This window comes from Bombina bombina, chromosome 4 (assembly GCF_027579735.1).
Source record: "Bombina bombina isolate aBomBom1 chromosome 4, aBomBom1.pri, whole genome shotgun sequence".
In the NCBI taxonomy this organism is placed as follows: domain Eukaryota; kingdom Metazoa; phylum Chordata; class Amphibia; order Anura; family Bombinatoridae; genus Bombina; species Bombina bombina.
Window position 1 is genome coordinate 1002604908 of NC_069502.1, and position 14910 is coordinate 1002619817.

Consider the following 14910-nt stretch of genomic DNA (forward strand, 5'->3'; position numbering starts at 1 on the left):
ATTAACCCCTTAATGCAAAAAACAGATAAAAAAAACGACATAGACGTTTTTAAAAACAGACACAACAAACTGCCACAGCAGAGCTGTGGATTACCTTCCCTATAAACGATTTTGGAAGTCTTTTTAGCCCTTTAGAAATGTCCTGTAGTATTCATGGGACTGCTGAGGGAATCTGGATGATTCATTTTGTAATTTTAACTGCGCAAAAAAGCGCTAAATTAGGCCCTTCCCACTCATATTACAACAGTGGGAAGCTTCAGTTAACTGTTTCTATGCAAAATTTAAGCCAGCCATGTGGAAAAAACTTAGGCCCCAATAAGTTTTATCACCAAACATATGTTAAAAAACGATTAAACATGCCAGCAAACGTTTTAAAACACATTTTTTACAAGAGTATGTATCTCTATTAATAAGCCTGATACCAGTCGCTTTTACTGCATTTAAGGCTATACCAACATTACAGTGTTATCACCAATGTACGTTAAAAAACGATTAAACATGCCAGCAAACGTTTTAAAACACATTTAAGGCTTTACTTACATTACTTCGGTATCAGCAGTATTTTCTTAGTCAATTCCATTCCTAGAAAAATATTTTACTGCACATACCTTATCTGCAGGAAAACCTGCACGCCATTCCCCCTCTGAAGTACCTCACTCCTCAGAATGTGTGAGAACAGCAAATGGATCTTAGTTACGTCTGCTAAGATCATAGAAAAACGCAGGCAGATTCTTCTTCCAAATACTGCCTGAGATAAACAGCACACTCCGGTGCCATTTAAAAATAACAAACTTTTGATTGAAGAATAAACTAAGTATAAAAAACCACAGACTCTCACGACCTCCTATCTATGTTGAGGCTTGCAAGAGAATGACTGAGTATGGCAGTTAGGGGAGGAGCTATATAGCAGCTTTGCTGTGGGTGGACTCTTGCAACTTCCTGTTGGGAAGGAGAATATATTCCATAAGTAATGGATGATCCGTGGACTGGATACACTTAACAAGAGAAAAAAAAAAATGAGAGCAGTTTGAGAGGGATCTGGGGGTGGGAAGTGTCAGGTGGGTGGGTGATCTCTACACTAAAGCTAACATTAACCTTACAGGCTTCCTAATTAACCCCTTCACTGTCGGGAATAATAGAGGTGTGCTGCACAGTTGCAATTAGTGGCTTTCTTATTACTGAAAAGCAATAGCAAAGCCATATATGTCTGCTATTTCTGAACAAAGGAGATCCCAAAGATGCTTTTACAACCATTTGTGACGTGATTGCACACGCAGTATGTAAATAATATCAATGAGAAACCCTAAGATTGTGAAAAAATAACATTTGTTTTTATTTGACCGCATTTGGCGGTGAAATGGTAGCATGAAATATACCAAAATAGGGCTAGATCAATAGCTTGGGTTGTCTATTTAATATATATATATATATATATATATATATATATATATATATATATATGATAGGTAAATAAAAAAACAAGACTTTATTTCTGTTTAAATGGAGTGATAGCAAAAATGCTAAAAATACTACGGTCTGAAAGTCCCGGTAGTGATGGGGTTAAACTTGTTGAGACTCTAGTGGATGTACTTAGAAGTGTGCTTTATTCAGGATTTTATATAAATATATACATATACATCTTTAGACATGTATATGTATGTATCTCTATGTTAAAGCCATTTGAAGCTTTTCTTTTCCTGAGACCTGATATCTCCGAATCCTTAAAATATTTTGTGCAATATATTTTTGGAATAATTTTTATTAGAGTTACTGTACTTTGTAATGTATTTTTATGACACTTTTTGTTTTGCCAAACAGCTCTAAGGACGGGGTAATCATTTTATCGTAAATCCAGATTGTGCTCAAGCGATCACGTGTACTTTCAACTCTAATACCAACGGTAAACCTGACAATAAATAAAACCCTTATTGCTCACACGCAACCATTTGTGCTCCACTCGTAATCTGGCCCTATGTGTGTGTGTGTGTAAAAATGTATGGCTATGATAAATTATACTCTTAAATAGTAAAGTGTAACTTTATAAATTAAAAAAACAGACAGCGTAACCCTAAATGCAACTTGGGAAATGAATAAGGAAAACAAACCAAAGACTTACGTATGTGGGTAATGCAGACTACTGTATACAAAACAAAGTATATGTACGGAAAAAACTGCCTATTGTGTACAGTAGAAATAAGAAAAATAGTGAACATAGTAAATATAGACTTTTCATAGGAACTACTCCAGACCAGATAAAAATATTAATAGTTACTGCAACTAAATCTTTCACCTTGATTTCTTATGAGATGGAGGAGGAGAAGACATAAGTATGCAACCTCCAATCACAAACTACTTCCCTATCTGGAGCGGAATGGGATGTTGCAGGAGTGAAACCTTAACTATGTGTTTAACCTCCTCTGCAGGGCTAAACATATAGGGCTAGATTAGACAAACCATAGTGCACAAATTAGAAGTTGAGCAAAAAACGACAGTGCAAAGAATAGAACACAACTTGGTATTATAAGAGTATGGTAAAAAAAAGAAAGGCGTTTTTACCAGAGACTCTTAACGCCACTGACAGTTTTCAATACACCCTATACTTTGAATGTATTGCGCAGGTTAAGCTCTTATCGCTCATATTGCAAGTAGTGTATTAAGTGCTGCGCTCAAGATAAACACAAATTATCACTAGAAACTTTAGCTCTTTTGAAGTCTGACTCCTGAAGTAAAGCGGAAAAACGGCACTAAAAACTGCCTTTACATGGCAGTCTATGGGGAACTGTGTGTTCCCTGTAAATATATATATATCTATATGCTTATATACATATATATATATATATTTATGTATATTTTCATATACATATATATTTAAGATCTGCCTCCCATCGCTGTACATTTTACATCCTTTGCTGCGCCAATTTGAGCCTTTGGAAGCACGCTCTTGTGAGCGCAAGGCTTCTGTGCAATCACAAATTTGCGTACGCTGGTATTACTAAGTGGAGCGCAAATATTGCCCTTGCAAAAGTTATATTTTGTGCTCCACTTGTAATCTGACCCTAAATGTAAAATCAAGGTTTATTATTGAATATGTTTTAACAGTGATAGCCGATGTGTTTTTCAGCGGGCCTTCATAGATGTCTATTATGTGAGAGATGTGCAGACCTTAGCTAACATGCAGATGTTAGTGTGCCCTAGATTTTTACTCGATCGGTAATATATTAATTTCAACTACATTTAATAATTCTGAATGAAAATACAAAACTTGCCTGGGGGTTTCCTTCCTTTAGCAAATACAATATTCAAATATAAAAACTGAAAGGTTGAGTGAAATGGAGTGATTGGGGAGTATACAACAGAAAAGGTTCCAAATGTATTACATATTAGATGTCTATGTATTTGAATATATTAAATGTGGGAAGAATAGTACCTTGTTATACTTTGTTATACTTGTTACTGTATGCCTTATTTAACGTTGACAAGTTTGTCAAATCTTTAAACAAGAACCCTGATATAATGTGAGAGAAAGCTGGCATTAACAGTTTTCAACAGAAATATATATATAGTATATATATTTCAATTTTCTATACATACATAGCAGACATTGAAAGAAGACAAAAGTCCATCTAGTTCAACCTATACAGATCCTACCTGATTTACAATAAAGAAGCTGCTAACTGAAGTACATTCACAGAATACACATGGTATAATCTATATACACTTTTGAGCCTTTTTAAGTCAACTATGTTTAAACCTGCATTATCATTTTAAATCAATATTTATATGTTTTATTCTGTTTTGAATAGAAATACTTTACATTCCAATCACCAAGACTACAAGTTGTGCGCTAAACCGGGGCGTAAATAACGTTAAAAATTTTGCGATATCGCACTTTCCACAGCGCTGCCATTGCAAGTTATAGAAACACCTTCTTGTGCTGTGCATTATGGTGCGTTAAGCTTCATACTGCACAAAAGCCAAGGCCTGACCTGACGTGCTTGTGCACGTTTTCCCCCATAGACATCAATAGAGAGAACACCTGCCGTTGCGAAATGGCGATTGCTATAATGCAATCCCCATTGATTTCTATGGGGACAAGAAGGTTATGTAAAAACCGAACACCCTAACATAAACCCCTAGTCTAAATACCCTTAATCCGCCGCTCCCGACATTGCTGACACTAATTTAAATTATTAACCCCTAATCTGCCGTCCTCCCGCATCGCTAACACCAAAATAAAGTTATTAACCCCTAAACCGCCGACCCCCCCCACATCGCCAACACTACAATAAACCTATTAACCCTTAAACCGCCAACCCCACATCGCAATTACTTAACTAAACCTATTAACCCCTAAACCACTGCCCCCACATTGCAACACACTAAATTAAACTATTAACCCCTAAACTTAACACCCCCTAACTTTAAATTAAAGTTACAACATAACTACCTTTTTAAATTAAAAAAAAAAAATTACCTGTGGAGGAGCCTCCACACCACTAAGGACTGCAGCCACTGAAGAGGACCACCGCTCTGGATCTGCGGATCGGGGAAGACCGCCCGCACCTCCGGGAAGAAGATAGAAGATGGTACCGCGATGGATGAAGATGTCGCTGCCTGGATGAATAAGGATGTCCGGACTTCAGGAACTGTGAGTACATTTTTTTGTGTTAGGGTTTTTTTATTTTTTTGGGGTGGGTTTTTTATTGAGATTAGGGCTTTTTTATTTTTTATGGGCAGCATAAGAGCTGATTGCCCTTTTAAGGGCAATGCCCATACAACTGCCCCTTTAGGGGCAATGGATAGCTTATTTTTTTTAAACTTAGGTTTTTTTATTTTGGCGGTTTGGTTGGGTGGGGGGTTTTACTGTTAGGAGGTACTTTGTATTTTTTTTTATGTAAAAGAGCTAATTGCTTCAGGGCAATGCCCTACAAAAGGCAATTTTAAGGGCTATTGGTAGTTTATTGTTAGATTAGGGGGTGTTTTTATTTTGGGGTGGCTTTTCTGTTTTCAATGGGGTATTAGATTAGGTTTAATTTTTATTATTTTGGATCATTTCGTTAATTATTTTTTGTAATCTTAGATTTTTTTTATTTTTCATAATTTGAGTGTTTTCTTTTATAATGTTAGGATTTTTAATTTTGTAACTTAGGTTTTTTTATTTTTCGTTTTATTTTAGTTTTTTAAAATAGTTATATTAGGTTTATTTATATTTTAAGCTGAGTTATTTTTTTAATTTCACAGGTCATTTTTTTAAATTTTTAAATTGTTTTTAAAGGTACTTATATTGTAACTTTAATTTAAAGTTATGGGGTGTTAGGCTTAGGGGTTAATAGTTTAATTTAGTGTATTGCGATGTGGGGCGCCGGCGGTTTAGGGGTTAAGATGTTTATTTAGTATTGGCTATGTGGGGGTCGGCGGTTTAGGGGTTAACAGGTTTTATATAGTATTTGTGATGCAAGGGGTGGCGGTTTAGGGGTTAATAGATGGTTTATGGGTGTTAGTGTAATTTGTAACATTTTTTGTTTCACAAAATTTATAACTACTGTCTGACCGAACAACTTGTAATACAGGAGACCTGAAAATTCCACACTCAAAAGCCATTTTTTGAGTGCAGAATGGAGAGTTGCGGTATAGGCTAAAACGCTAGTGGTATAGCCGTACCACCGCGACTTGTAATACTTGCCATTGTGCGCGCAAAGGCCAATTTTTCAGTGGTATAGCTGTACCCCAAAACTTGCAATTGTGCCCAATGTTTTTTACTTAGAAGACAATGCTCTTTTTATTTTTAAATAAATATATATATATATAAAACTAATTATATATATATATATATATATATATATATATATATATTCATATGCCAGGGTGCTAGGAGTGGTAAACAGAGCTGATGGACGAAGCACTCTCTGGTCTTATCAACAAATTTATTTAAAGTGACGTTTCAGGGTATTCTCCCCTTGATCAGACCCACAAAAGTGAGAACAAACATACAAACTTATAAACACAATTAGATCCCTCCCACAACAGAGAAAATCTCCAAAAAGAGGTTACCATAGTGATACAAATGTTGATACAAAACATCCCCCAATAATAAACAAAGAAACAATATTTAAGAGAATACTAGAGTACTCGCTACCAAACGTGATCCATTGACACAAAAGTTAAACTAAAGTTAGACAAAAGTTAAACAAAAAGTATCTCACATTAACCCCTGCAGACGATGTGTCTGTGATAATCAATTAAGAATAAAAGATGCAAATTAAACAGGGACATATTGTATCTGAGTTCACACTATCAGAAAAGGTGAAAAAATCCAACCAGAATGTATATACTCTACATATCCTGCTTACCATAAATCGCTATCATAGTGGCTATTAGAATGTGGATCATATCTGTCACCTACGGCATGTGATAGTTAGAGACCGTGACTGTATTGGACATCGGAGCGACTTAGCCCCACCCATATGGGGCGTATATTATAGTGTCAAGGAGATTGTTATGTAAAAAACTCACAGTGCATTAGATCAAGCGTATACAGCACTACAGAGTGTTATTAACGAATAGGCATACGGTCTGATCTCTACATAATCAATAATTCTCTGTTGCACCCACCATCCAAGACGATTTGGACCCTCCTCCCCCTCACATCTCAGCACATCACCCTTTCAGCACCTGTTTTGGAACAGCACCTGCACTAATCTGCTTTGGGACAGTACTAAGTTTGTATACTGCTTTGCTACAATATGGAAACGTCCACTGCAAGCCAACCTTTGGCATCCAGTCAATCCATGGCTACCCCTATCATACCAACGGATGTAGAGGGGGCGGATACCCCAACCCCGACCCTCACGGAGGGCAATGCAGTTAGGATCCTTTTTGTGGCTGACCTACCAACTAACATTGATGAAAAAGCACAGACTCTATTTCTACAGAAATAGTAACTTAAACAAAGAGAAATAGATCTCCAATTACATGGAACCTACATTTCAGAATATCATAGGAAACGCCTCATACCTAGAGGTTTTCGGATTAAAAAAGTCCGCACTATTGGGAGGTCTAATCCTGAATTTTGTAAAAGATGGTGCGCTGTGCTCAACAAATGTTCTCTTGACCTTATGCTGCTGGTAGTGGAAGAAGTCCGAGCACTGTTGGACCAAGTATGCACTGGACTGCTTCCGTTTGAAAACACTAAGGGGACAACCTTTACAACACGATACAAGTGAGAATTGGACAGAAAAACTGTCAACGCAACTGAGAGAATATAATGCTGCACTGGTGGCCTTTTAAAAATGAAAAAATGATGTTTGTCACAGAAGATTACAGAGATAAGGTGTATCGCTGGACCCTGGGACCAGAGGAACGGTCCAGAATCTTTATGAGGAGGTATAGGAGACAAAAGGCATATACAAATCAAAGACTGAATACAGTGGATACAAGTTTGGGCTCTGATCCAGAAAACAGTGAAATACAGGGCCAGCCACCTCAACAACTATCTTCCTCACAGTCTTTTTTAGGGGTAACTACCAGGGCCGCGCAAAGAAGGCAAGGCATAGACCACACACGAGGAGGGGAGGCTTTTGGAGGAAGGCCCCCCTATCAATCTCGCCACAGGAGAATATAATTGTGAACATTAGTACACACGATTGTCTGAGGTTGAGAGACGTGTACTCAATAAAGGACTGATGTTCGTACCAACGGCACATACTGATGAACTATCTATATATGTAGACAGCATGAAATTTGAGTTGAAATTAGGAGACTTTTCCCAAAATGTACCTAAAGATGACAAGGTTTACTCCTTTAAGGCAACCAGTACATTTGACCCGGCAATCACCAATCCCAGCATTCGAACATACACCAGACTGACACAACAATTGTGTGAACGTAACAAATACACACCATTCAAACATAACATGACTAAAGAAGAATACGCAGCTATCACAACACTCTCTAACAACACTGAAATAGTGATTCGCCCTGCTAAGGGTGGTGCAGTGGTACTACAAAACTACAGTGACTATAGAACGGAAATACTGAGACAGTTAAGTGAAGGTAACACGTATGAACGGCTACAAGGTGATCCTACGTTACAGTTGAAACAACAGATCGATACAATGGTTAATGATGCCCTCTTGAGTGGATGCATTGACAGGCAAATCAGTGAGTGGCTAACGGTTTTGCATCCAGTAAGGCCTTTCCTGTATACATTACCAAAAATACATAAAAACTTACAATCACCTCTGGGCTGACCGATTGTATCAGCTAGAGACTCATTGCTACAACCACTGGCCATATTTCTTGATTACCTTCTGCAACTGATGGTGACTTACATGGCATCCTATGTGAGAGATTCTTTGGTTTTGGTGACAACATTGATAGAATTGACAGAGAGAGTGCCAGATAATCTACTGGTATGTATGGACGTTAGCAGTCTCTACACTGTAATTCCTCAAGAAGAAGGTGTACGGATCATCCTAACATGTCTACAGAAATACCACTATGTGGGGCCACCGTCCGAATTCATTCAACAACTGTTGACATGCTGTCTCAGAAACAACTATTTCAGGTTCGAGAATAGTTTCTACTTGCAACTTACCGGGACGGCCATGGGCTCCAATATGGCACCCTCATTTGCTAATATATATATGGAGCATGTGGAGGAGAACATACTACATGTGTATATGCATCCAAACATCATATTTTTTACTGCCGGTACATAGATGACATTCTACTCATATGGAGAAGTGATGAAGTATCATTGAATGAGTGGGTGACAACCTTTAACAACTCAGACTGCCCTACCAAGGTAAAGATATCTTTTAGTAAGACTACTATTGATTTCCTGGATCTTCGGATCTTCAAGGAGGATGGGCACTACTCTCTTTCACAAAGAAACCGATAGAAATTCCATACTACATGCTAGTAGTAGCCACGCAAGATCACTGGTGAAAATGATTCCGAGATCAGATGCTAAGGGTAGTGAGAAACAACTCATCTGACATACAGAAAACAGTACAGCTACAAAGAATGGAAGAAAAATTTGCCACAAGAGGCTACAGGAATGAGGACATCCGTATTGCTAAAGAGGAAGCCACACTATTGACACAAAAGGACCTCCTCATGACTACTAAAGTGCATAATGAAACCAAGAGAATGAACTTCACTACCACGTATACACCACAGCTAAGAAAAATGGGTGAGACACTGACCCAAGAATGGCACATTATTCAGAGTGACACGACGACACGTCCATACCATAATTTTGCACCACCGAGGGTAGGCTTTAAACGAGGAAAGAACTAACGTGACCTCTTGGTACTGACAGACCCACAACAGTGTTATAACAAACAGACATAGCTTAAATCCACAAAGAAGGGGTCATATAGGTGCCCCAGTTGTGTCACCTGTCACTCCATGGTTCAAGGGAATAGCTTTAGACATCCCCATACCAACAAAATATACCCTATGAAGCATTACTTAACCTGCACAACTCCGTATGTGGTTTATTTAATGAGTTGTATTTGTGGGTTGTATTTACATGGGTAAGACCTCGGACGATATAAAGAAGAGGATGGCGAACCATCTGAGTGCCATCCGCACTGCCATAGAAAAAGGAGACAGTGACCAACCTGTAGCGAGACATTTTGCCCATAAAGGACATACATTAAAAGACTTGAGATTCCAATTGATTGATCACGCCACTGCTACTACAGGTTGAGGCTCGCTAGATACATAAATTGGACACTGTACAACCAAGGGGACTGAACGCAAGTATTGATTGGCATTGTTTTCTATGAGTGTGTCTAAAGGTTCTTAGTTCATGGTGTTGGATTATACCCATTGCCGTACATGGTTTTACAAGAAGGTCAAATTTTCTAACTTTGTATGTACTAGTAGGAACTATGGAGACATAGGTCAATTATTTTGCCCATTCATTATTATCATCATTATCATCATCATTATTAGTATTATTATTTTTGGCTATTTTTTTTGTCTATTATTTTGCCTTTAATCTACGCCTTAGGTATACATTGAACTTATTAACATGAAGTCCTGTTTTGGCCCTCTATATCACTCCTGAATTGCCGTTAGCCTGTGGGTGTTTTCCATGATGACAATATTTGATCTTGAGTCCCCAATGTTTTATACGTATATATTTGTGATCATTTTGCTACACAGGTATCCTATATACAGTATCTCACAAATGTGAGTACACCCCTCACATTTTTGTAAATATTTTATTATACCTTGTCATGTTACAAAACTGAAGAAATGACACTTTGCTAAAATGTAAAGTAGTGAGTGTACAGCCTGCATAACAGTGTAAATTTGCTGTACCCTCAAAATAACTCAACACACAGCCACTAATGTCTAAACTGTTGGCAACAAAAGTGAGTACACCCCTAAGTGGAAATGTCCAAATTGGGCCCAATTAGCCTTTTTTCTCTCCCCGGTGTCATGTGACTCATTAGTGTTACAAGGTCTTAGGTGTGAATGGGTAGCAGGTGTGTTAAATTTTGTGTTATCGCTCTCACTCTCTCATACTGGTCACATGAAGTTCAACATGGCAAAAAACTCTCTGAGGATCTGAAAAAAAGAATTGTTGCTCTACATAAAGATGACCTAGGCTATATATGTTTTGAAGATATTTATATCAACGGTGGAAGCTGGGATGAGAACCTGGTCTTCTATGGTAGATACATAGATGATCTAATCATCATTTGGAATGGGTCATTGGGTTCATCTAGAGAATTTGCTTTTAAACTTGATACTAATGATTTTGGTCTAACCTTCACTCACAAAATACATTTGGAAGAAATTGAATATCTTGATATAGTGCTCACTTGGGATATAAATAATAGGGTTCAATCCAAAACCTTCTTTAAATTAGTAGATAGCAATAACTTTTTAGACTATCAAAGTAACCATCTAAAGAGTTGGAAGGAAAATATTCCATTTAGTCAGTTTAGACGGATTAGGCGTAATTGCACATTATTAGAGACATATGATGAGCAATCCCTTATCTTAAAAAATAGATTTCTTGAAAAAGGGTACCCTCCAATGCTCTTAGAAGAAGGTTACCGAAGGGCAAGAGAACTAAATAGAAATGAAATTCTTAATCCGCTACCTTATAATGGGTTAAATAGATGTAATAGTAACAAAAAGCAGACTACATTTATTACTAACTATAACTCCAACTATAAAGCCATTACAAAAATAATTAAGAAACACTGGTACCTTCTTAAAAAAGATCCGATTTTAAAAGGGATTTTGGATGATTCCCCTAACATTACATTTCGGAGAGCTCCAACCATTAAACAGAAAATAGCCCCCAGCAAAATCATAATGTCCAAAAGAACATCAGGAATAGGAGGTCTGTCCAACAATAGACACCAACAAAAAGGAGCTTTTAAATGTAGAATTAAAAGATGCAACATGTGTAAATATGTCACGCATGGGGCAACTAGTGTCACTTCTTCTATCACAGGATGTACATATGAACTTAAGGATAGATTAGATTGTAGCTCTAATTATGTCATATACCTATTAACCTGTAAATGTGGGATGCAATACCTAGGTAGAACCATAAGGAAAGTCAGAAGCAGATGGGGAGAACACTTTAGAAACATAGAGAAAGGTTCACTCAAACATAGTGTATCAAGACATCATGTTCAACATCATTGTGGTACTAAATGTCAATTTTGCATAACCCCTCTAGAGAGAATACAATACAAGCAAGGAACTAATAGGTTCAAAAAGTTATGTCAAAGGGAAACCTACTGGATCTATAAATTTGGTACTCTCTTTCCCACAGGATTGAATGAGAACATAGATATGTCTGCTTTTTGAATATAATATTTTTGTACATCTTGCTGTGGATTATCAGGTCATCATTTTTTTTTTTCCATGCAACACTATAGCTATTTAATATTACACAGGTATAATCGGAGGTGTATATATTGACTTTATAGCTATTTTTCTCCTCTTTGTATATCACAGTACAAATTTATATTATATATTACACATATTGACTTTATAGTCATACATTTATTTTTCTCCCCTTTGTATATCACAGTACAAATTTATATTATATACTACACATATTGACTTTATAGTCATACATTTATTCTTCTTCACTTTTATATATCACAGCACACATGTATGTATCATACATCACATAAGGTTGATCACATTATAGTCATGATTGGTATATAACACAATCATTTAGGGCACATGCGATGTGTATGTGTGGGTGTGTATATATGTGTATATGTATATGTTTGTGTGTATGTGTATGTATATATGTGTATGTATGTGTATATGTGTGTGTGTGTGTGTGTATATATATATATATATGTGTATGTATATGTATGTGTATGTATATGTATGTATAAGATGTATGTGTATGCATATATGTGTGTGTATATATATGTGTGTATATATATATATGTATGTGTGTGTGTGTATATATGCGTGTATGTGTATGTATATCTATATATACCACTTCAAGATATGGGTTTGTTATACCAACATAGGATATACCGGTTTAATACATGTAATACACCCATACTATTATGGATTTATGAATATATATGCTGCACATTAGAAAACATATACACTGTTCACTGAACATTTTTATTTTTATTGTATCATTTTAGTTAAGTCTGCACTCACAATATACACCTCAATATTATCTCCAACACATTAAATAATATTGTTACTACTGTATTTCTATACCATCTTATTTTTGTATATTGAACATAATGTATTACAACCCCGTTTTTACACATTAGAGTAGGTTAATAGATATTCACTAAGTACACTTATCTATTGCTTAATACATACATTTCATATTGCTTAGATTAAGATATTACCACACTTCACTGAATGTACCTGATCCCGTTTGATCTTGGAAGCTAAGCAGGGCCAGGCCTGGTCAGTACCTGGATGGGAGACTGCCTGGGAACACCAGGTGCGTTATACTTAAAATATGTATGTGTATGTGTGTGTGTATATATATATATATTTTCAATAAGGCCTGCATAATTTAAAGGGCTCTCTCCTATAGAAAATCTTGCTTATACATATTTGACCAAAGGCTGTTAACATCAATAGGTGCTTTAATAAAACTTTAACTTATTTAGACTAACTGACAACATACTAAGACATTTGGTATGAACACCAAGAATTAGAATATCATGTACTTTTTATATATGTATGTGTGTGTGTGTATATATATATATATATATATATATATATATATATATATATATTTATTTATTTATTTATTATTATTTTTTTTTTAAAAAGGGTGGGGAACAATTTTTTAATGTTACTATTTTAGAATACCATAATAATATCCTATAACATATGATGCTGACATGATATCCACCATAAGATAATGTTTGGCTATGGTTGTTGTTGTTTTTTACATCCTGTATTAACCAATTTGTACAGTACTTGTTTGTTTTTTAGTATAATGTGAATTATTTGGAAATGGCTTTAATCATTGTATTCTAACTATGGTCTGATTGAAACAGGTGTGCACTCACACACCTGATGAGGCAGGTTCACTTCCACACCTGAAAAGGTGTGGTTATATTTCACTCTTAGAGTGGTCATTTAGCATTTATAAGCCAGAGCTCTCAGTCTTTGGATAGAAGCCTGAGGAAACAGACAGAGATCTGAGAAACTAGTTGCTTGTTTATCCATTGTTACAGTCACATTTGTGACATTTTATATTGTATTTTACTGCACCATTAAACTATGGTATTTTAACTCTTTGCTGAGAGCCTGAGCTTGATTGAAATCTACCCTGGAGTGATTTGTTGCACTGCCTTGGTCAGTGAACTGGGACACTGTGAACTCCCAGTCTGCCTCTATAAGCACAACAGAGTGCTGCTTTACTTGTGAGTATAAAATCTGTATTCACCCTTTTTTTACATTTGTCCAAACTATATCACACGAGGAGGCGCCCTTGTCTTTGTGATTTTCTTTGCACAGAGAGAGTATTTAGGCTATAAGAAGATTGCCAAGACCATGAAACTGAGCTGCAGCCTGGTGGGCAAGACCATACAGCGGTTTCACAGGGCAGGTTCCAATCAGAACAGGCCTCGCCATGGTCGACCAAAGAAGTTGAGTGCACGTGCTTAGCGTCATATCCAGAGGTTGTCTTTGGGAAATAGATTTATGAGTGTTACCAGCATTGCTGCAGAGGTTGAAGGGGTGGGGGGTCAGCCTGTCAGTGCTTAGACCATACGCCGCACAATGCTTTAAATTAGCCTGCATGGCTGTCGTCCCAGAAGGAAGCCTCTTCTAAAGATGATGCACAAGAAAGCCTGCAAACAGTTTGCTGAAGACAAGCAGACTAAGGACATGGATTGCTAGAACCATGTCCTGTGGTCCAATGAGACCAAGATAAACTTATTTGGTTCAGATGGTGTCAAGCATGTGGCGGCAACCAGGTGAGGTGTTCAAAGACAACTGTGTCTTGCCTACAGTCAAGCATGGTGGTGGGAGTGTCATGGTCTGCATGAGTGCTGCCGGCACTGGGGAGCTACAGTTCATTGAGGGAACCATGAATGCCAACATGTACTATGACATACTGAAGCAGAGCATGATCCCCTCCCTTCGGAGACTGGGCCACAGGGCAGCATTCCAACATAACGACCCCAAACACACCTCCAAGATGACCACTGCCTTGCTAAAAAAGTTGAGGGTAAAGGTGATGGACTGGCCAAGCATGTCTCCAGACCTATCTATTGAGCATCTGTGGGGCATCCTCAAACGGAAGGTGGGGCAGCGCAAGGTCTTTAACATCCACCAGCAACGTGATGTCGTCATGTAGGAGTGGAAGAGGACTCCAGTGGCAACCTGTGAAGCTCTGGTGAACTCCATGCCCAAGAGGGT

The 14910-nt window shown here is 37.2% G+C and overlaps 1 pseudogene; it reads left to right on the plus strand.

Moving 5' to 3' along the window:
* The first annotated feature begins 12866 nt into the window (after positions 1 to 12866).
* On the plus strand, positions 12867 to 12985 carry LOC128658440 (uncharacterized; annotated as a pseudogene).
* The last annotated feature ends 1925 nt before the right edge of the window (positions 12986 to 14910 follow it).